This window comes from Sciurus vulgaris (assembly GCF_902686455.1).
Source record: "Sciurus vulgaris genome assembly, contig: HiC_scaffold_570_arrow_ctg1, whole genome shotgun sequence".
Taxonomy (NCBI): Eukaryota; Metazoa; Chordata; class Mammalia; order Rodentia; family Sciuridae; genus Sciurus; species Sciurus vulgaris.
Genome location: NW_027632454.1, coordinates 4,056,896 through 4,082,436, shown reverse-complemented (window position 1 = coordinate 4,082,436; position 25,541 = coordinate 4,056,896).

The window sequence follows — 25,541 nt, the reverse complement described above, 5'->3', positions numbered from 1 at the left end:
GCCCATTTTAGGAGTTAAAAAGTAAACTGCCTAGTCCAAAACCTTAGAATAATGAAGCAGTAATTTCCCCCACCCTGTAGTTCTTAATCCATACACTTTTATCTTGTATTCCAATTGCTGCTTGATTTACTAAGTTAGATTTAAAAGATGACTTTTCCTGTCTATGCTAGACTCTGAATGGCAATTTCTGTTTGCCTTTGAGGAACCAGATACTGTATCTCAACTAACCTAGACAGTATTGCCTCAGGATTTAGATGGCCCTCTCCTGTTCTGGACAAACCTTAGCTAAAGACTTAACAAAATTCAGAGATAAAACATCTGTAATTGTTTTCCAGTAAGTAAATGACATCCTTTATGTGCCTCCACCCAGGAGGAATATCAAAAGGCCATTACAGAAGTCCTAAACTTCTTAGCTGATAGGAATTATAAGATCTCAAAAAATAAAGCTTAATTATGTCATCAACAGGTTCAATACTACAGAAAATAGCCACTATAGGACAATATTCTGCCCCAGGAATATCAAGAAGGGGTCTTACTGCAAGTTCCTGTCCTCAGCTTACCTATGAAATAAGATTTAACCTGTTAGTCACAAAGGGGAAAATAAATCCTGGATAAGCAGCCATAGGCAGCTCAATAACCAATGGCATATCTCAGTGAAGAACTTAGCAAAGTAGCTTCATTCTCAAAAGTAATGGAAAATAAGGTCTCATAATTTTCTTTAACATTCAACCTGTCCTGATGAGATGGCTAAAGTGCCCTAGGCACAAAGTTTCTGTTAAAATCTGTTAGATCCTTCCAGATCTCAGTCAAGGCTTACATTAAAAAAGCCTAAAGGCTCAGTAGGAGACCAGTCTCAAACCCAAGGGAAAAAAAAAAAAAGATAAAAAGAGCCTTATCTAAACTCCACAAAAAAGTAAATTTTATGGTACTTCACTAAAGTAATTAACGGCCGTATCATTTTTCCAGGACTCTTGTTTTTTTTTTTTTAATTATATGTTTTTTTGAGCTCATGATTTTTTTGATCAGTTCTATTTTTATTCAACTAGAGTTTTTGAACATCTGTTACATTGCAATGGAGATTCACCTATAAAGTTACAAGGCCTTTGATTTTGTGTTATTTGTAGTCGTGCTGTCTGATGTCATGTTTTGTCTGTATCAAAACTGAGCGCTCCTAAAATTAAAATTAAAAAATGGATCCAGATACTCTCAATTCATGTGATTTAAAAAGGTTCAAATTGGGTAAACTAATAAAAGTAAAATGTCTTTGAAAATAACTTGCAAATCTCTAGGTGGTCAAGCTAATAAAATATTGATGTTAATAAAATGTCTAATATCAATTGTTTCTAGGACTTTTCTTCAACAGGGAAGAGAGCACTTACTGTTCAGGACACTTGTCTGTTATCTTGGTTTTTACAGAATGAGTGAATTAGAGTTAACATGTATGGGATTACTCAAATGTGTTTATAGAGACATCGGATTAATTTACAAAGTTAAAATGCTAATTATTAAATAACATCGAGTACTTTTAACTCCTTAAATTCCATGGGGTATCATACTTGAACATTATTGGTGTTTTCATAGGTTGGTAAATAAAAGGGTTTAAAATTGCTTTGTGTCATCACTAAACTAAAAACAAGGTTACTAAGAGTTATGTCCTAACAAGTGCAATTCTTTATACAAAGGGTCTCAAAAGTTTCAGCTGTGTTTCAATTAGAGTACTACAAACAACAAAATATTTAATCTTACTAAAATAAAGTAATTTATCTAAATTCAGAAATTTCATAAGAGTTGTTTCAGAATGTGAACAAAAAGGGGTCAAGAAATAGGAAAGAGAAAATAAAAGGTTCTGGGTATGGAAATATATTTAGTAAAAGGAAAAAGGAAATGTTTCTGGGTAAGAAAGTGCTTGTGTGATGAAATACATGAGGGTCTAAGTAAGTGCTAAAGTCTGTGTGTAAGTAAAGGGCAAGTTTCAACAAGTTTGTGTGTAACTAAGTTGGTTATATGTATGTGAGACAGCTAAAGCTATTTAAGGATTTTCCTAAGGTGAAATACTAATGTTCTGATATAAACCAAAGTTTAATCTATATGGTAAAATGACAAGGATTTGAAACACTAATTTACTCTTTGTGTCTATTAAGTTTTATTCTTTAGAACAATGAGTCTTAAAAATTGGGGTGTATACAATTATGGTTAAACAACTGTTAGAGTATTGTACTATGTTAGAGTCTACATTTTTCTTTAAAAACTAAATTTGGTAAGATAAAAGTGTCAAGGTAATTGTGAAATGGTCACTAGTTGTATATTAAATGAGTTCATATTTTCCAGGTATACAAGTTTTTAAATCAGGGAATTTATAAAGCTGCTATTCTCCAGATTAAACTTGTCTGTAATGTTAATTTTAAACTTATAAAGAGTAAATTTTATTGGGGATTTATTTCTATCACTCAATGTTCTATTATAGGACCTGCTATCAATAGGGTATGTGTAAAATTTTACTTTTTACACTGAGATAAAGAATTTCAAATGTAAATGTATTTCTAAACATTAGAATCTGACTTGTTTAAAGGTTAATATTGTGAAACATGAAAACATTTTGCCATTTATCACACAAAATGAAAGTTAAAAGCTCTTTCAGGCCTTCTTTAATTCATGTTTTAGATATAATGTTAAATTGTTTTAACTAGTGTTCATATAGACTCAGGAAACAATATATGTAAACTTCTTAAAATGACATTTAAGAAAGAAGCAAAGATCAACATCAGAATTAGAACACTTAAGATCTGTAAAAAGCCATGCCTTACCTGAGATAAGGCTCTGCCTCCCACCTCACTGTGTGTAGAATAGCTCCAAAATAAGCCAGACTTCAGCTTATTTAAAGTTATAGTCAAAAGATTGGTTTTTGTTGTAACAGTAGTGTGATCTCAAATAGGGGATATAATGTGGTTCTCAGTCAAAATTCAAGATAGCTATTATACAAACAGAATATATATTACTCTTGCTAATTTCATTTAGTAAAACTGTTACCTGTTAATGTTTTGCAGAACTAGCTGCTTCAAGAACACACAACCTAGGTAACTTGTGATAATAAGCCATCACCTATAGAACAGATAGTGGTAACTTCCAGTACTAATACAGACTCCCGTTAGATAAAAGGGTAAATAACTGTAAAGTTATAGACATTGAAGTTAAAGCCCAGTACTCTTACTTTATGACTGGTGAGCCTGGCTTGCTGGATAATTAAGATCAAACTTAGAGATTGGAGTTAAATACAGAGGTCAAGAAAAGTCCATATTTGGGTCTTGCCCTCAACGTCAGCCTGAACCCAGGGAATAAGAGGACTTCTCTAAGGAGCATTGCAATTCTGGGTCACACAACCTCCTGATCAAGGAGACTGTTGAGACTAGATGATGAAAAATCACCCAGTGCATCTGCTGCAGAGGAGGGTCATGGAAAAAGGGGGACATCCCTTGATGCTTCCAAAGGAAGCCACCTCATCAGGAGACCCTGCCTAATCAAAGTCACTGGTGGAGCTAAGGAGCCGCTCTTTAGTTCTGTATGAGTGACCCCTGTGAGAACTCAGCTGACTCTTTAACAAGACAGGAACCAGGTCAATTTGACCAGCTTGATCTTAGATACCCAGCAAAACAGTTAAAACCAAAATATAGCCATTCTTGGGCATTTAAAGGAAATAATAGTTAAATGTAACTTAAGATGTACACTTGTATTAGCCCACTAGAATAAAGACTGGAAGCTACAAATGAAAGAAAGATTCTTCAGCAAATGTGCCTGATAACTATCAAGAGAAACTGCCAGAGTCAGAAGTTTTTAGTCAGTTTAAGGCCTGCAGACCTTCCTAAGCTACACAGGTAGACAATCTATGTTTGCTAGTATCTATTCCTAAGTAACAGAAGTATAGAGATCTCTACTAAACACAGGTTATACCAATAAAGGGATATTTTACAAAATCAGATGACATTAAGTAGCTTAACTATATTTTCTGGGGACATCTATGACATTAAAAGTTAAATGTTGTGTTTACATTCCTGATAACCTGGACAATGTTAAAGTCCCCAAATAAAGGCCTTGTCCTCTCCAGCCTTTGCTAGGCCTAGTTATGGGAACAATTTCTCAGTTCTTCCACCTCCTGGTGAGAGATTAACTTCTGTCATTTTCATGATACTCAGTGGCATGTTTCAGATGTTGCAACATTTATTTTGTACTAATCTCATTTCAGTACTCATGTCTTTTTGTTCTTCTATCATAGAAGCACCCACCCCCAGATGACTTTACAACCTGCTCTTCCCAACCACATTTCTTCCTGGGATCCCTCGATTGACCCAATTTTTAGAAAAGGAACCCCAAGCTGCTTGCCCCATGCCACCCACTTCCAGCTCGAAGAAGTCAGAGCGGTCATCGACCTCCTTCCCCAGCAGCATGGAGTTCCTAAGATTAGAGGGTGGAATGAAGCCAGAATTGGGAACAGGTAGTTAGTGTAGAAATAGGGGGGGATCGGGTCAAATCAAGGAAATGGAGGAAATAAAGTCATCTGCCTCTGCAAGTTGGAGACTGCCCCTGGAAGGATGGAATGTCAAGGATCTCTGGAGGCCATTGATTACCAAATTTACCTGCCTTTATCAAGAACTGCAAGCCAGGAGCTGCTAATTAATGCCCCCTGGGCCCTTGCCTGCCTGAATCACCTTGGCCCTACCCCTGCCCATGGCTTTTCACTTAATGCAAAACCAGGCCTAGTCACTTAGGAAGGAGAGATAAGGGGGGAGAGAACTGGAGAACAAAAGAGAATTTAACCTATAAAAGATGTAGGGTGAGCTCACTTCTTGGGACTTTAGAACATCAGCCATGGCCCCCTTCTCCCTGCCGGGAGAAGTCTGTATTATTAGCTTTAAATAAAACCTGCTTAATATGCTTGCCTTGGCGTGCTTCTCTAGTGTTCAATCTTCAACATTAGAAGGAGCAGAACTCGTCACCGGTAAACGCCGGTATCAAAATGATTGATAAAATATGTTTAAGTATGTCAATAAAATGCTTGCTCTCATGTCACTCTTATTTTTCAAAATATTATCCAAGAAGAGCCCCCACTACTTAAGTGTTCAAGAATGTAAAGTTCCTTCATGGAAGTTCCTTCCATATAGGTAACTCATAGTCAGCAAAGGTTTGTGTGAAAGAGAAAATTGGGTCAGGGTGTAATGTGAGGCTGAAAGAGTGTTTACAAATGTGAATGTTAGTTTTGTTTGAGTAGGAATGATTTTGTTTTGTGTCTGTTTTCTGGAGAGATATTTTATTTATTAATTTACTTTGTTGTGATTAAAACTTCCATGTTTTTATACATATAGTATGTGTGTTTTAAATTTTTATGTGGTTTAGATGTTCAAAGTGATGAATTAAAACTTTCTGACTCTCAAGAATTAGGTTTTTTAATCAAAGGGAAAAAAGAATGTGAAAATGTAAAAATTAATGTCTATATCCAAATTCTCAGTAAAAATATCAGTTTATGTGTAGTCCACAAAGCATTCATTTTTTTGTAACAAAAGCAGTAATAAGAATGAGCAATCTATAATCATAAGGGAAATGGATGACATTTTCACATTTACTGAATAAGAGAAACCAGACAAAATTTTTTTGTTTTATTTGTCATTGCATAAAGTTCAAAAAATTTGGTAAAATTAATGTCATCTACAAAGTAATAATTTCTTGTCTAAAAATAGCAAAAACAATTAAATATAGGAGACTAATATGTTTTTGTTAGGTTGTTGTAGATTGATAAAAGAGAGTAGGGAGTGTAGTTTGTTCTAGGAAAAATTGATGGAATAGTGTAACCTAGGAAAATATATGAATATGGTGTACTCTTGGACTGGGTCAGTCAAGATTATTCCTGAATGTCCTATCACTGTGAGCCTGTTTGAAGATGTTACTGGTTTCACACATGTCAGAAAGTTCAACATGGATTCTGTTGGCTCTTTCCTAAACAACTTTTAATATATTCAGCTTGCCTGAGAAAGTAAATTCAAGAAAGACTTGTGCTTCTTGAATGGTGTTTATGTATATTTAATATTGATAGGTAGAGAGTAGGAGTCTGTTCACTGATGCCCTCAGTGAACATGCATAGTTTACATCTCTGTGGATGAAAAACTGTTTTCTACTGGTAATGGATAGCAATATTCTTATGTCAATGCATGCTATGGGTAACTATTTTTACAATTTTATTAAATTTTCAGAATCTTCTAGATATTTTATTTCAACCTGGGTGTACTATTGAGTTACATTTATCAAACTTCCTTGTAGTTAACTGTGATCCTGTTATTGGGCTCTCTGTAAATGAAAGAGAGTGGAAGTGATATATGCCAATTTCTGGTATGGTCATACAAATTTCACACTCCTTCGTACTCTCTCCTTTTCTAACTGTCTGTGATGTTGACATCCATGTTTGCATGGAATGGAATGCTTATAAAGATAAAGTATCTACCACTTCAGTCCAAGAATATAAATTATACCATGAGGGACACATGTTCTTTCCATCTTCTTCTCTGTTATGAATTGTTACTTAAAAGAGAAGGAAATTTCTCAGGATAATTACTATTGCCTAGGCTGTTTCTACAAATGCATAGAGTAATTTTTTGGGATGGAAGTAATTGCACTTGATATAAAATAAGTAAAAAACAATGAGTTTAAATGTGTATCTTCCCCTGGCCTATTTATATGTTTGAGATATGTGTATCAACATGGATATGAATAGCTGTATATCCTTGCCATTGCTCAGCTTATACTCAGTAGGATCTTCAATATGTTTGAATTTGAAGGTGCATGAAATGATTTCTCCCACCAGGTCTCTCCAGTTGACTATTGGGAAACAAATGAGCCACAATCATCATTGGCTATATTGAATAATTGTTAGAAATTTTTGTTTGGACTACCAGAGTATACAAAGAAATATGAGCCAGACTTTGAAATTTTGCTGTTTACTCCATTTTGTCCACTACCACAAAATAAAAATTGGCCTATATCAGTAGTCTTTTGTTTTCTGTGAATCTATATGCTTCTACCACTATCTTATATCCTCTAAAGAACCAAAACTTATATAAATTTAGCCTTGATGTTTAAGAGTGTTTTGTATCTATATCCTTTGTTTTCTTTGAATTCCACATAAGGTTCCATACATTTATATCTTAGAGTCTGAAAAATAAACTATTATTATACCCAGGTTTATATTCCATGACCTATATACATCCTTGTAAAATTTGTTTTAACATTCTATTCTCTTTCTATTATTTCTTTCATTTCAGAGTCACTTTTCTCTTCAACAAAAGGGGAAATCACAATTAGAATATTCACAATAATATTTTGACAATTTATAAATGAAGAGGTTTATTGAAATTAAATTGACTAATACCCAATGGCATTGTGCAGGTGGCCTGTGCACATACCCAGAGAAATAAAAGCTGGTTCATTTACATTTTTGATTTACTCTCAACTTGAGCCAAAAGGAAGACATCAAGAACAAGAAAAGTACCCCATTCTCCTTTGTTTCATTTGTTGTCCCTTGCCTTGATCTTTTTATCTCATTCCTTCACTCATCTTCCACTAACTAGAAAAACACCCCCTTTCTTTCTTTTAGAAGACTGTTTTGGTTCTCTTAGGCTCAGAGAAGAAGAAAACATATACTCCTTGATTTCTTCACAGGCTGAGGGATGAAGGAATTTTCCAGATAGTTCCTCATTTGCCTCCTCATCATGGTAATACTCTTCATAAGGTTACTCATATCAGGTAAGATTATCTCAGAATCTCAGCTCTCCAAAAATTAGGTGATTATGAGTAAGAATGAAATCAGTAACTGAAGAAACAACACATAAAATGAACTTAGGCTATCTGTTGACTTAATCAATATCCTGATCAGTGCTTAGTACAACACCATGATTGTTCAGAGATCAACTATCACTAAGAACTCAGCAATGAATTATGACTTTCTGATTAAATGACAGAGTCCAGGGATTCAGACCATATTTACAGTATTGCAGCATTGCTAGTGTGCATCAGCTAAGTAGATGCCTATTTTGCATTGGATGTTCTATCATTAACTTGAATATTCATTCACTGCACTTGATACCAAAGTTAGAGATGCATATAGATTAAACAAAGATAATCCTTTTATAAATCTTTAGACACTTGATTACCAAGTCTCCACAGTGGAAGAATATGACAGTACCAGAGAAGGTCAGACTGAGAATCATGATTGACTCATAAAAGTAATGGCTATACACATAAGTGCTCTTTAGAGTATGTAGAACTGATTAACATGAATGTTGAAATATGGGTTGAGTATAAGAAAATCTTACCCATACGTACAGCACCTGAGCAATGAGAAAGGATTATTTTTATTGTACTGTTTTCTGAGTCCATAAAAAGTACCAAAAATTTATTATTTAAAATATACTGTATTATTCTTCTTTTTGGGTTCAAAGCACATTATGGGACTTGAGATTCAAGGTCAAGGTTTCAGCAGAACTTCTCCTATCTAGAGGCTAAACTTAAGGTAACTCCATTTCTCCCCTGCAGTTTCCAGAGTTTCCTACAATCATTACCTCTTTTGCATGGTTTTAATATTTATCAACTTTCAGTCAAACACCTATATCCATGATCACAATTCCACTCTGACCACTGTGTTCTTAGCTGATTCTCATAAGTGCCATTGTGCTAAACTTGACTACAACCAGATTAAGTAGAACAATAGTCACACTCAAAATATTTGACTTCCTCTCATCTGCATAGTCCCCTTTTCTATAAAAGGTCACATATTTATGAATTCATGGGATTCAGGAGTTTATATTTAGGAGATGAAAGTTATTTACAGAGAAAAGGTTTTGTTCTTTATCATTCTATACCAAAATAATCAGAAATATTTAGAGGAATTTATCTATAGTAAAATATATTATTATAAAAATAGAAAGCTGAAATTGAGAAAGAGATTGTAATAAATTGAAAATCATTATGTAAACATAGAATAAGACAAGCAGAATTAAATAAACTAGATATTACTTGAAATTAAACATTAACAAAAGTAATAAAATGGCATTCCAAAAAGAACATTTTATGCTATAGAACTAAGGGAAACAGATGAAACAATAGATAACTTCATGTCAGGATGACAGATCAATATAAATAATATAATTTTGAGGTTTTAGAGTTCTGTAAAATTGATATGCTAAACAAGTTTGTATCAGAATAAATAACTCAATTAGAATCTGAAAGAAATATAAGAAAACACAAATTCCAATATCTGTAAGTAAATATAGATATAGTAAGGTGAAGAAAAGTACCAAATATAAAATTTAAAATATGTGGAGGTTTTGTATGGGAAATTGAATCCAGATGTGTTTCACCACTGAGCCTCATCCCCAGTATTTAACATATTTTATTTAGAGATAGTATTTCACTATGATGCTTATAGCCTTTCTCAGTTTCTGAGGTTGGCTTGAAATTGTGTCCTCTTGCCTCAGTCTCCCAAAAACAGTGAAGACAGGGGGCATGTGCCACTGTGACCATCAATGAAAACATTTTTAAATAGGAACAAATCAAAGGATGTAACAAAATAATAATTATGGCTTCTGAGTTAAATATGTTAACACCTTATATTTGTGATATAGCCAATTCAAAAATAAAGGAAAATGTTAAGATAGAACATGACTCAAACTTTCACTGCTATGACAGAAAAACCTTGACCAGAACCATCCTAGAATGAAGATTGGTGTGGACCAGGGTGGGAATTGATGAATTCAATTGCATAATACAATTTTCTAGGAATAATATTTTGTGTTCAATTTTCTTAAATCCTAGAATTTGATTATTGTTTCCATCTTCATCTGTCTTAACAGGTGCTATAACCATGTCTCCATTCCATGATATCTATACATGATCCCTCTCTGCTTTTGTCCCATAGGTATCTTCTCTCTTGAAAACTCACACTAGATATTTTGATGAATTATCTCTATGTTGGGTGCAGTGTGCTTTTTTTTTAGTTTGCAACATAAAATTGTTTCTGGTCAGAAATTTGGAAGAATATATCTCTGCATATTTGATCTGACATGGTACATATTTTCCAATGCATATGTTTTAGTTGTTGATAGACATGATAACTTTGTTTTATGTGTTTACACTTGTGTGATGCTGAGGATAGAACCCAGAGACTTACTCCTGGTAGGCAAGCATTCTACCACTGAACAACAGACCATGACACTCTTGGTGTACTTTTCTACTAAAAAGACATACATAATCATAAGATTTTAGGAGCCAACACAAATTTTAATAATTAATGTTTAATGAACCTCATTTGAAAATGCATCCAGCTTTACCATGAAATCCAGCAAATAAAGAAATTACAGAAAATATCTTAGACAAATAGGGTAAAAAAAGTGAGATGAGCAGTGAATCCATTTATATACAAAATTGATGGGAGAAACAGAAATTGTGATTAAAGAAAAGAAAGTAAATATGCAAAGAATTTTAAAAAGTAAAAATGATTACAAAAAGCAGAAGAAAGGAAGTAACATGGTTAGCTCTTAATTATTAATCTCAGGTATAAGTTAAAACACATTTATATATAAAATATCATGCAGATGTAGAAATTGCAATTAGAGAAGAAAAGACAAATTATTTTGAGTCTATAAAATGCAAAAATAAATAAAAATCAGAATATATTCACAGAGGAAGAGAATAAAATGTGCTAATAAATTTGTAAATTATCACAGGATTAAAGTCAATTCTCTGAATTACTTAACTACACAATCAATATTTAAAAATTTCCTCTGAATTAGAGGGTGGATTTCAAATTTTAATATCATGTTTTTGATTCATTGAATTGCAGCAACACAGATTTACCAGACTCATTATTTTGAACAAATGCAAGATTTTTTAAAAGTAATATGTAATTGAGAATAGTATGATTCGTTTTGTTAGAATAACTTCTCTATTGGTTTCCATCATCCTTCTTCACTCCTACATTTATTTTAAGAGCTTTATTGATGTGTGATTATTATTTATCAAAGCAGCTTATTTTGGGTATACAAAAGAAAGGGTCTGATTCAGCTACCCATTTTGCCTTCTATTTACATATTGGAATATATTTGCTATTTCTTTGGGAAAACATTTATCTCATGATGAGACTTTTGATGTTCATGTAGAAAACTCTGAACTCATTTATAATTTCATAGTTTTTTTTAAATTTTGAGTTTCAACTTATTATGTAGCAGTGATACAAAATCACTATATTATTTTAATGGCTACAATGATATAAATCTGGGAAAGTATTTGGATGCTTTTGAATAATTTAGCAAGTTCTTCCAAATGCCTTCTTTTGTAAGCACTTTGCTATAGAGTATGTTATAAAGTTCCAAATTTTCTGACGTTGCAGGTCGGTAGAAGTGTGTTGATGAATAAAATGTTTTCCTGTCCTCTTATTAACACAAGACAAAATGTGGGCATTAACTAATTAGTATATGATTTTAAGAATAACAAAAAAATTCAAGAAATGAAATAATGTTCTACAAGATTGTGGACTATTATGGTGTGGGTCTCAGAATGTTTCCTGAAAAGCTCATTCATCAGGCAATGTAGCATCATTCAATTATGAGGATACTGGACTATGGAAGCTGTAACATTAGCTCTGGAATAATCCATTTGTTGAAATTATAAGTAGAATGAAAAGAGAGTTTTAAGTAAGCAGTTAGACATGGGTTGATAAATTAGGTCACTGGATTTTAGGTCAATGGATTTGGATTTTAGTTTGTCCTTGGATTCTTCCTATATCTGATTGCTGGCTGCCATGTGGTGAAAAAATGTCCTGTGTCACTTTGTTCCATTATGATGGTATGCCCACTGCAGATCCAGAAATCTGGAGTCATGTGATTATGTACTTTGACATAGAAAATAATCAATGAAGATACTATCTTGTTCTTTTGTTGTTCTTCATAGGTATTATATCTAGGATTATATTGGTGAAGTTAGGTAATGGCTACATAGAAGTACCCTGGATTTGTTTTTCAATTATGTGTATGTTTTTCCTAAAGAAATTAATATTATTTGAAGCCTGAGGAAATCTCAAGTTTGACTTTAAAAAATGAAATAAAATTTACACCACAAATTATATTTGAATCAGAGGTAAAATGTCTCAAAGCAAAAAAAAAAAATGCATTAAGAAATCACTATGACTAGCAGAATATTGAGTGATTTCTGTCTTATTATTATCAAAACTGTCATCCTTATAAGTAGCCTTTTATCCATATTCAAAGCAACAGAGCCAACTCACAAATAATACAAAATCCTTAGAGACAGTGAGGCACTTAAGGCCACAAGTTTGCTTGTTCAAAGTCCAGTTATTTTGTTTTTGACTTTCATTTTTCATTTGTGCATGGATGGTAAATACTAATATTTTTCTCATAAATGTAGTAAGTTAAATAACTTGCATTATGAAAGTTTGTCACATAATAAAGAGCTCCAACAAAAATGCAAAATAATAGCAAAAAGGTATGCCACTCATGCAAATGAATTTTGCAAATGTTCTTAAATATTGACAATCACAAGTGCCATTGTGTCTGTCAGAAAAATTGCATTTACACCATATTAATTTAAATGTTTTCTATTTTTCCATGAATTCTAGTAAGTTCAGAGTTGAAAGTGAAGCTCCCTCCAACAAATATGTTATATTTGTGGTTTCTTTCTACTGTAATCTCTTATGATTTCTATGCTTTGTTTTTTTAACTCAGTGTTTATCTTCCTTTTCTTATTTTGAATTAGAGCATCGTAGTGTTATATAGTGGTTGGGTTCATCATTCCTTCAGGAAAGCAGTATTTTAGTGGTTCAATTTTTTATATATCACATTAGGATTCATTTTGACAGTTTAAAAATTGGATTACAATTTACTCTAATCCAGTTTCCTCTACTACTTCTTTCCCTCCCTTCCTCCATCTAGTTTACCTTGTCCTGTATTCTGCTTTCTCTGAGCTTTCTGGTATTTACCTATATGTTTTCTTTAATAACTCTTTTGTGGATATATATGATAGTGAGATTAACTTGGTGCATTTATATATGTAGAAAAGAAAGCTAAGTCACATTCATTCTACTGTTTTTCCATTATCTGATCACTTTTCTCTCTCATTGAACTTAATTTTGTCCAACAAAATTTTTTTCTAATTTCATGAGATTTTTCGTCTACATTTTTCATTTCCCTCTCCATTTTTCCACTTTTTTAAAAATAGATTCTCCATATCTGAAGAAACATTTGAACTTTGGCTATTTCACATAGAATAATAGTCTATTAAAGCACATATTTACCAACAAATGCCATAGTTCCATTCATATTATGACTGAATAATATACCATTGAACATGCATACCATATTTTCTTTATCAACTCATCTATTGAAGGACAACTAACTTGATTCCATAGCTTGGCAATTTTGAATTGTGTTGTTATAAACATAAATGTGACTGCATATTTTTTGTATGCTGAGTTTAAATCCTTGCTATATATTTGGAGTAGTGGTACAGTGTCACAGAATGGTTTCATGCCTTTTGTTTGCTTTTTTAAAGTTCATCATTATCTTTTATTATTTATTAATAATTTATTTTGATTGATTATACACAAATGGAGTAAAACTTATTTCTCTGGTTGTACATGAAGCAGAATCATACAATTGTATAATCATACATGTACATAGGGAAATGCTTGCTTAATCTGTTATTTTTCCTTCTTCCAACATTTCCACCCCTCTTTTCTCTATACAATCCATCCTTTCTCCATTCTTGCCTCACTACCACCACCCATTATGTATTATCATTCACTTATCAGAGAAATCATTCCTCCTTTGCTTTTTTATAATTGGCTTATCTCACTTAGCATGATGTTCTCCAACTTCATCCATTTTCCTGAAAATGCCATAATTTTATTCTTTTTTATGGATGAGTAATATTCCATTGGGTATACATCCCACAGATTTTTTCTCCATTTAGCAATTGAATGGTATCTATGCTGGTTCTATAACCTAGCTATTGTGAGTTGAGCAGCCATGAACATTGATGTGGTTGCATCACTGTAGTATGCTGATTTTTTTCAAGTTTTTTATTGTAAACAAATGGGATGCATTTTGATTCTCTGTACATGGAGTACAGGCATACCATTCATGTAATCATAAATTTATACAGGGCAATGTTGTTTGATTCATTCTGCCATTTTTTCCCTTCCCCCATCCCCTATCCCTCTTTTCCCTCTATACAGTCCTTCCTTCCTCCATTCTTGTCCCCCTCCCTAAACCTAACCCTAAACCTAACCCTAACCCTAACGCTAACACCTCTGACCCACCATTATATGTCATCATCCGCTTATCAGCGAGACCATTCGTCCTTTGGTTTTTTGAGATTGGCTTAAATCACTTAGCATGATATTCTCCAATTTCATCCATTTGCCTGCAACTGCCATAATTTTATCATTCTTTATGTTAGAGTAATATTCCATTGTATTGCTAATTTTAAGTCCTTTGGGTATAAGCTGAGGAGTGGGATAGCTAGGTCAAATATTGGTTCCATTCCAAGTTTTCTAAGGAATCTCCACACTGCTTTCCAGAATGGCTACACTAATTTGTAACACCACACACTATATGAGAGTACATTTTTCCCCACATCCTTGTCAACACCTATTATTGCTTTTGTTCTTGATAATCACCATTCTAATTGGGGTGAGGTAAAATCTTAGGGTAGCTTTGATTTTCATTTATCTTATTACTATAAATGTTGAACTTCATAGAAATAGACCAAGCAATCATTAAATTCGTTTGGAAATATAAGAGATCCAGAAGAGCTAAAGCAATCCTTAGCAGGAAGAGTGAAGCAGAGGGTATCACAATACCAGAATTTCAACTATAATACAGAGCAATAGTAACAAAAACAGCCTGGCACTGGCACCAAAATAGACAGGTAGATCAATGGTACAGAATAGAGAATACAAAGATAAACTCAAATAAATACAGTTTTCTCATACTAAACAAAGGTGCCAAAAACATACAATGGAGAAAGACAGCCTATTCAACAAATGGTGCTGGGAAAATTGGAAATCCATATGTAACACAATGAAATTAAACTTCTATCTCTCACCCTGCAAAAACTCAACTCAAACTGGATCAAGGACCTTGGAATCAGACCAGAGACCCTACATCTTATGAAAGAATAAGAAGGTCCAAATAATTTTTTAATTGAGGCATCACAACACTACAATCCAGAGTTGTGGCATCACTTTAAAACCCCACCCAAAATATGTGAGTTTACTTTTTTCACACATTCCTGCCTCCAGGTATTATTTGTATTTTCATTTATTTCTATTACTACTGAAGTGAGAAGAAATATCAATGGAGATTTTGATTTGTCATTGCCCAATTGCTAGAGATGTTAAACATTTTTTCATAGATCTGTTGACTATCTTCTTTTGAGTAGTGTCTTTTTCTTTTCCCATTTGTTATTTGGCTTATTAGTTGTCTGTCAAATTTTTGAGTTCTTTATGCATTGTGGATATGAACATGTTATTATGGGAGATTTATTTTTTAAATTTTATTATCAAAATTTTTATTAAAGTATTGGCTTGATTTATGTGAGTTGTCTCCTTTTCTCTAAACTTATTAATTATTCTATAAGTCTTCTGATAGAGTTTTGAAACCTTTAAATGTATAATCTTGTCATCAGCACATAATTTGAATTCTTTATTTCCTATTCATATCTCTTAATTTCCTTCACCTCACTAATTGCTGTGGATAGAATTATAAGCACTAATTTGAATAGGGATGATGAGAGTGGACATACTTACCTTGCTCCTGTTTTTAGAACAAATGACTTCATGTTTTATGATATCAGTATGATGTTGTTTTGGGATTTGTCATGTCTAAGCACTACAATATTGTAGTAGTTTTATTGTATCTGTAGATTTTCTAGTACTTTAAACAAGATCTGGAACTACTTTTTCAAATTCTTGTTTTGCATTTATTGAGATAACAAAGATTCTTGCCCTTAACACTATTTATGCAGATAATTTGTTTATTGATTTTAAAATGTTCAAACTTATATCCCTGCAATGAAACCTGCTTGATCATATTGCACTTTATTTTTTAACAATGATCTTGTATTTAGTTTGGAAAGATTCAATTAAACATTTGGATTAGTTTTTTTTTTTTTTTTTCATCTGGTACAACTGAGGCTATCCAGATCTAACATTTATTTGTTGCAAGGCTTTTGGTAACTTGCTCAATAACATTATATGACCTTATTCTGTTCATATTGCCTATATCCTAAAGATTTAGTTTGTATAAGTCAATGTCTCTAGAAATTTGTCAATATCTTCAATATTTTGTAGCTTATTTGCATATAAAATTTAAAGTATTTTATGATTCACTGGTATTTAGTAGTGTCTGAGATTAGATTTTCCTTTCAATTCCATTTTCTTAGTTTAGTCTTTATCTTGGTTAGTTTTTCTGAGGGCTTATTAGTCTCATGTTTATCTTCAAAGCACATTTTTCACTTATCATTTGTAGTGTTTTTATTCTCAATTTTATATTTCTTGACTGATTTTATTTATTTTCCTTCTTCAATTGAGTTTAAATTTGGTTTGTTCTTTTATTTAGTTCCTAAGGTATAATTTTAGATAATTTATTAGATATAATTCTCTCTAACATTTGCACTTAATGCCATTAATTTTTCTATTATAACTGATTTTCTGCTTTAGCAAACATTTTGTTGTTGTATAAGTACTTTCATTCATTGTAAAGATTATTTATTTTTCCTCTGATTTCTTATCCATTTTTCAGTCAAAATTAAATTAGTCTCCAGGTATTAGAGATGACTTAATTTTTTATCTTGTAATTGATTTTAATTTTTGATAAATTAAAATTTTAATTTTTTTCTTAAACTTTTTAAACTTTTAAAATTGTTCTAGCTAGATGTACATGATAGTACAATTCATTTATACATTTTGATAGATCATAAATGGAGTGTAATCTCTCATTTTTCTGATTATACATATTGCATGATCACATCAGTCATACAGTCATGCAGGTACACGAGGTAATAATGACTGTTTCACTATAATATTATCCTAAACCCCATACCCCTTCCCCTCCCCTTATTCCCCTATATGGAATTTAAAGTAATTATATTCTTATCTAGCCCACCTTATTGTGAGTTAGCATCCACTTATCAGAGAAAATATTCAGCCTTTGGTTTTGGGGGTTTGACTTATTTTGCTTAAAATGATATTCTCTAACTCCATTAATTTGCACAAAAAAGTCATAGTTTTTTCTTTTTTAAAACTGAGTAATATTTTTATTATATATATACATATACATATATATATACACACACATATCTATATATCTTCATATATCTATATCTATCTATATCTATCTATATATATAATTATATATATATATATATATATATTGCATTTTCTTAATCCATTCATCTGTTTAAAAGCATCTAGGCTGAATCCAAAATTTAGGTCTGGGGAATTGAGCTGCTATAAATATTTATGTGGCTGCATTACTGTAGTATGTTGAATTTAATTCCTTTGTGTATAAACATAGACTTAAAAATTCCCAATAAAATTATGGCATATTACATCCAAAGACATATTAAACAGATAGTAGACCATGATCAAATGCGGGTTCATCCCCCAGATGAAGGTTTGGTTCAACATACAGAAAACAATAAACATTATTCATAATATAAAAAGCCTTAAAAACAACAATAATATGATCATCTCAATAAATGCATAAAAAGCATTTGACAAAATACTGCACTTATTCAAGCTCCAAACACTAAAAGAACTAGGGATAGTAGGAACATACCTCAACATCATAAAAGCCATACATGCTAAATCCAAGGCCAACATAATTCTAAATGGAGAATATTTGAAAGTCTTTTTTATGAGCCACTGAAATTTACTACTTTCTCTAGTTATATTTTCTTTTTCAATACAATATTTCAGTCTTGCTTTTCTTTACCTTGGTTTGTTTTTCTGAGGGTTTATCAATCTTGGGTATGTTTTAAAAACAACCTGACTCATTAACATTTGTAATGTTTTTTACTCTCAATTTCATTGATTTTTACTCTAACTCCATTTATTTCCCTTCTCCCATTGATTTTAATACAGTTTTGTTCTTTTTTTGTGCCTAAGGTGTAATGTTAGGTAATCTATTTCATACATTATATCTTTTTAATGTTTCCACTTATTGCCATTAACTTTGCTGTTATTACAGAGTTCACACTTTCCCAGACATTTCATTATGTTGTATAGTTTCTCTAATTGTAAAGACTTTATAATTTTTCCAAATTTGTTTCTGATACATTTGTAAATCAAAATAAATTAGTCTCCAGGTATTAGAGATAAATTCAGTTTTTACCTTTCATTGATTTCTAATTTGTATAAATTTCTGGTAAGGTGGAAGTGTTTATCCTTATTGCTTTGTCATTTTTATGATATGGATTGTGACCTACAATATGACATAAATATTTTATGCACTGCTGAGAAAATGAATGCAGTCATTGGTGAATGACATATTCTATAGATACCTGCTAGGTTCACTTGATAAATACTATTAATTAGTTCTAAATAATTATTACTAAATTTTTGTTTGAATATTCTATCCAGTGGTGAGAGAGATGTGTTCAAGTCACCCAGTAGTATAATATAGTAGTTTATCAGATTCTTAATGTCAAAAACATTCTATCTACATGGATGAATCACTTTTAGGGCATAAATATTTACATTTTCTATATCTTGGTGTTGGATGAAATTATTAAACAGGAATAAGACATTTTATTTCCCTATTTTGAATGATTTTTTTTTCTTGAATTCCCCTTGACTGTTACAGAAATATAAACCCTAATATTGTAATGGATATTTTCAGGATGCATCTTTCCCACTCTTATAACTTCAGGTTGTGCATGTCTTTTTTCAGGGTGAGTCTCTGGTAGCATAATATTGTTTACTCTTACTTTGTTTTTAACCAAATCTGCTACTCTTTGTCTTCTGATTGATTAATTGAAGTCATTTACATTGTATGTTACAGCAGTGACACTTATTTCCTGCCAATTGTTTTATTTATCATGTTGAATTCAAATTGGTTCTCTTTTACTTAACTCTTTTTCTAGTGTAATTAATCTGCATGCCGATTTTCATTTTATAGTAACTTCAGAAAATATTTCATTGAGTACTTTTTAAAACAGGGTTTGCAAATATTAATTTGTGTGGTCTCTCCATCCAGCTCGGAACCACAAAACAGCTGCAGCAAAAGAGTTGATGATAGATATCCAGAAACCAGTTTCAGAGAACTCAATCTACTTTATTTTTACATAGTCAGACTTATATTGTCAAGCAATCACTGGGCAGAATATATGTGAGAGTAACACAAATGCTCTTAAAATCAGGGTCATAAATATGCCTTTGAATCATAAACAATATATTTAATGACTCTCAATGGAGATCCAAGTCTTGTTGGATAAATAGCAAAGCTGCATGTGAGATTTTATTTAAGTCATTTTGGATGGTAAATACTTTTGCTGTGGAATTGGATAGATTGTTTACAGTCTCTGTAGTTTGAATGTTTTGAGTGAGCAAGTCAGTGGCAATGGATGTGGTGGCTAGGGAAGTAAGCCTGGGCAATCATCCCTGTGATAATGAGGCCAATGGTGCACCTGGTGCAGTGCAGAGTTTCATTCTGAAGATTCTTCACCTCCATGTCCCATGAATTCTTCCATTCTTGTGACATGTTCACCAGAAACTATATGGCAAGAGGAATTCTAAGAATAAACATATGTTTAGCATTCATGGCAGAATTTAAGCAATTAAAAAGCCAGCATGAAGAGTTATGTGTACAAGAGACTTGTTCACAGTTATATTTGGACTTCCCATCTTATCAGCATAGTGAAATGTGGTGTGACACAGGTTTGAAATGGGTAAAAATGTAATTAGGAAAAAATAATAGAAAAAGTAGTTCCTGTATTACTAATATTCATATAACTGGCTGAGACCACTTTTATGGGCCTCATACCAAGTAATATGGGTGTAAGATTCATTGTGCCAAATTCATTCCCTGCATAATGGTCAGTTATAGATCGTCCACAGTAGCAGGTTGCATAATATCCCTGGTGAGTTTTCCGTGTATCTGTTATTTTCCAGGGGGCTGCACTCGACCAGCACACAAATGTTGACATAATCCAGAAATGTTTCTACCATCTATGAGTTATGGCTTTGAACTAATGCACTGATTCCAAGGTATGGAGTTATTATCTGAGGAGGTAATCCAAAAAGAGTGATTGGGCAACTCGACAATGAAGGCTTTTAGCATATACCACTGGGGGTTTTATAAACATTGATCTTTTTAGCTATGATCCTTAGATCTAATAAGGTTAAGCCAACATAGGTATAGTTATATTTATCAATGATTCTCCCTTCAGCAAGGGAGAAGAAAAGAGGTTGGTTTGGATTATACATGTCATTGGTAATATCCAAGAAACAAATAGATCTATTAGGCAATGATATGCTAGTATTCTATTTTATGGTAGTTAATATCATATTTAGTTCAGGGTCAATGATAGCTGAATCAGTAGAGAAGAACCTCAGGAATGCTCCTTCCCAATTTGCTACTACCAAATGTGGTAGTCTGGTGACCAAGGCCCAATTTACCTGAAAATTAGCATCACTGCTTGCTGTTAGAGCTGTATACAGCAACACTACCATTATCGTTCCTGGAATAAGGCGCACATTGGGTGAGGAGCCAGTATGGTACCTTGTTGAACTATGCCTTTAAGATCACCCCAGGTTACTTTATGTGAGACTTGTTGGTTAACAGTCCGGCTTCTCAGGGTCTCTCTTCCAATGATAGTTCTTTCATCTTCTTTGTTGGTAGTTTGAGGTTTCCAAGGCTTGAAATTTCTAGTAGGTACACAAATAGGTTGAGGTTCTTCCTCTGGAATGACACAAGCAAGCCTTTGACCCATTGTTAGAGGGGTCCTACACCTTTCCAAATGTTGGTTAGGGGGTCATTTCTTAAAACCAAAGGCAAAAATTAGGCATTATGAGGGGAACCCAATGCTAATGGGCTACTGCTTCTTTTGAAAAATTTGATGTTGAGAAATTTTAAAACAAATAAAGCATAATGTAGGGCATCATGTGGGGAGATAGTATAGCTTTACTCACTCTGTTTTTGAAGCATTGTTTTATCATGAAGGGACTCAACTATGCCTTGAGCTTGGGGGTTATAAGGTAATCTAGTCACATGATTTATTGCCAAAATGAGCAAAAATTTTTATAGGTATTGTTCATACAGACCGGGTCATTGTCAATTATAATGGAAATAGTGACTCCCAAGATCCCAAAACAACTAAGTAAATGAAGGATAACCCTTTTTGTGGTTTTGCCAGAGGAAGACATAGTGACAACAAAGCAATAAATAGTGACAACAAAACAAATAAATAGGAATCAATGATTACATGTATATATTTAAGCTTGCCAAAAGGAGAATGGGTGACATCCATTTGCCAAAGAGCATTGGATTTCAGCCCAGGAAGGTTTTACTCCTGAGGGCTGTAGGAGTCCAGTGGGAAGAAATGGAGTGCACTTTTTACAATCCCTATTTAATTGTTTACAAGTTGCTTTAAAAAGGGCTGGGAACAGCCTATGGAGGCTTTAGGTAGATTAGTAAAAATGTGTATGTAACCGGGTTTTGTCAGTTACTTTCATGACATTTATGGGCCAAGTAATTTGATCCACTGTTTTAGTGAGATCCACTAATGGTCCTGGTAAATGAGAATGTGCCCTGATTGATGAGTTGAATACAAAGAGGGCATCTTCTTGCTTCCAGCATAGTGTGGATGCTAGAAATCAAAATATCTAGTGATTTGGTTAGATGTAGCTTGCAACAAGCTTAAGCAAACTGGGGAATTAAGTGGACACAATATTGGCTATCTGAAAACAGGTTAATGGGTTGTAGAAAACTAAAAGTTCTAGATATTGGGGGGACCACAATAGCTTGTCTGTCTGAAACATCTGTTGTTTATTGGAGATTACATCCAAAGTTACAATGACAAAGGTTCCATTGGAGGTGGCGTCAGTGAAAACTAACATAACTTCAGTAATGGGCTGAGTGGACACAGGGTTTATATACTGTAAGGTTAATTCGTTCAGAGTCTGAAGGAATTTATCTTGAGTCAAATGACTGTTATGCCTGGGTATGCTTTTTAACATTTAAAGTATATAGGGATTATTTGTAGTAGAAAGTTTAATTACTCTTTTGAGATTGGGAGTACCTATCTATCAGGCTCTAACCTGTAAGTGCCTACACTGCATTCTTGGACTTTGTACTAATGTGGCTAGGGCACTGAGTGGGCTGCAGATCTTAGGCATAGTGTTGGAGGGCAAATTCACCCATTGTAATATATGTTGTTTGGTTTGTCATAATACCCATGTAGGAAAGCCTGGGGTTGCCAAAGTGATGACATACAGATCCTTATTTGGGTCAAATATGAATAATTATAATGTCCCTAATGCCTCATTAACCAACCAAATTGCTTTTATTGCCTCAGTAGTTAACATCCTCAAATAATTTGGTTGTGGGTAACATTTAAGGCAATTGAATAAAGGAGTATGTTGGTCTGTAATAATTTTAAGCCAGGACCTTATCAAGTTAGTATGTCCCAATTGTTCCTGAAGATCATTTAAATGTTTTTAATATGGAATGTGAATAATGGGTCCACTAGGGCATATGGTGTTAGGGAGCACCAATGTGCACAAAAGAGTGTAAGGTGGGATCTTTTGTACCTTTTCAAGTGCTACACAAAGTCTGATAGACTTTAAGTTGTTCTGTAATAACATTAAGGCTTGTTCTAGATCATGTTCCTTAGTATCAGCTAGCAGAATATTATCCATGTAATACACTACTGTTAAATGTAGCCTAACAATGGTTTAACAGCCTGTAGTACATACATTTGACATATGGTCAGACTATTTTTTATCCCCTGAGGAAAGAATGTCCACTGATACCTATTTGTTGGTACCATGTTATTGGTGACAGACACAATGAAGGCAAATTATTCTCTATCTGGTGGATGTAGTGTAATACTGAAAAAGCAGTCTTTAATGTCTAAATTTCTAATAAGATATCCCATGGGTAAATTGGTAGCCCTTCAAAACTGGGCTGTGTAGTGCCCATTTTTTTATAACAGCATTAATACCCCTGAGGTCATGGAGAAGCCTAAATTTTCCTTTTATTTTCTTTTCTATGATGAAAATGGGTACTATATGGACTGATAGAAGGATCTGTATGTCCAGCTTTCAATAGTTTCTTTATCAGAGACTTTAAATGTGACAATTTGTCTTTATAGACCACTGTTCAATCCAGATAGACTCTTCATGATGCCATTTTAGTTCAATAGAAGGTAATGAATGAACACTGGCCCTTAGAAATGGGATTGTTTTTCTTTCACATCTCACAAGTTTGGATCATTTAACTCTTTGTCTACAATATCTTCATAGAAAGCCTTGTAATCAGTAGTAAGGCATCTCCCATATGCATAGTTCAGAGAAAGGATTAGACTCTGATCATGGAGGGGGTCCAGACTAAGGCAGCTGGGGACTGTTAAAGTTGTTCATTTTCTCCTCATCTATCTGTAATTGCTGCATGAGTTTAGATATTGAGGAGTAAACCTTCTTTGGCTTAACTATGCCTATTTTAGTTTCTGTCTTTTCCTATTGTGCATGGAGAGGTTGAGCCTCTGCCTTTGATGTTACAGTAAGCTCTTTCTTTTTCTTCTTGTGTTTCCTCTATTGACACCCTCTTTCTGCTGGTATTGTGGCCATGACCTGACAAGGATGGGACCCATGGTGGCACAAAGATTGTTGGAAGTCTGTATTGGGGAAAAAATTAGAGGTAGAAATCATCCTTGTCTGACCTATTCTTGCCTAGCATTAACTGTGATTCTCTCCCATAACTCTGGATCAAATATATCAACAGTTTTAACCCAAGGATTATTGTTCAGTACTATATCTCAAAATTTTTTGCTTCCATTTTTTTAATGTTAGTCCTCTTATACTAAGAAGGGTATAAAGTAGTTGTTGCTGCAAGTCCTTCAGGGAGCTGGTAAATTGCCCATACTTCCCCTAATTTCTAGGGGTTCCTATCTGCTTGCCTCAAGTCTCTGTTTGTGGCATGAAATATGGAGCCTCATGTTTCAGCCAGTACCCACTGAACAGCTGAGAATGGTGTGGTGATGGAGTCAAAAAATGACATCCAGAGACCAGTTTCAGAGAACTCAATCAAATTTATTGTTACATAGGCAGTCTTATATTATTAAATAGTTGCTGGACAGAATATGTCTGAGAGTTGGGTGGCCCAATGGTTTTTCAACATATGCCATAGATGAGTTGATGAAAATGAATGGTCTAAAAATCACTGGTAGAAAAAGAAGAGAAAAATAACATGCTGAGGATAAAAGGGGTCTTAGGTTAATATAGTTTTGGGGCTAAGTGTGGTTAGTGATCCAACGACAGTATCTGAGTTTACTGCTGAGATGTGAAAGCCTCTCACATAGGTAATATAAACCTTTTCACATTTCATGTTCTCAACATTAATTCATTTAAATTCCATTTATCATGGAATTCTTTAATTTCATTTTGAATTATGTATGAAACATTTTTACTGGGTACAGTAGTGTTCATTGGCACCTTATTTCTTTTGCAGGTTTTTAATATGTTAATCCAAACTCTTGTCTTTCAGAGTCTATGTTGAAAAGAAGCATTGGAATTTCAATTGTTTTACCTCAAAATGGAACCATTTATTTTGTCTATGTACCATAAAAATCATTTATTCAATAATTAAAGCATTTTAATATAATGTGCATTGCAGTAGATCTATTATAATTCAATTGATTTGGAGTTCTATCAACATCTTTCTTGAATTTACATATCATTCCTAAAAATTGAACAATTTTTAATATTCTTTCCTTGGAAATTTTGTTTATCCTGGTAGTTTTTTATTTTGGAGTATTCATCAACTGTAATGGTTCTTCAGCTTGGTTTCTTGAATATTCTTTCATGGTGTATTCACATCTGTAACTTATGGTCAACTTTAGATATATGATTCTAGAGTATGTCTTTCATTCCTAAAAAAAAACTATATTCAAATTAGTCTAATCTGGACTGGAGTAGTGAATCTATTGGAGAACCCATCACAATTATATATAAATAAATAAATAAAATTAAGCAATTCATTTCCAAATTATATGTATATATATATATATATATATATATATACACATATATATATAGTGTAATCTATTGGTCATGCTACATACTGCATTTTTTCTATCAATAATTTGTAATGATTCTACTTTTGATTTTAAAACTTTTAATTGAAAAATTGTTTTATTTGTGATTATTTGATAAACATTACTGTGGAGTTTATTTTGATATATTATGCAAATCTGAAGTATGTGTTATT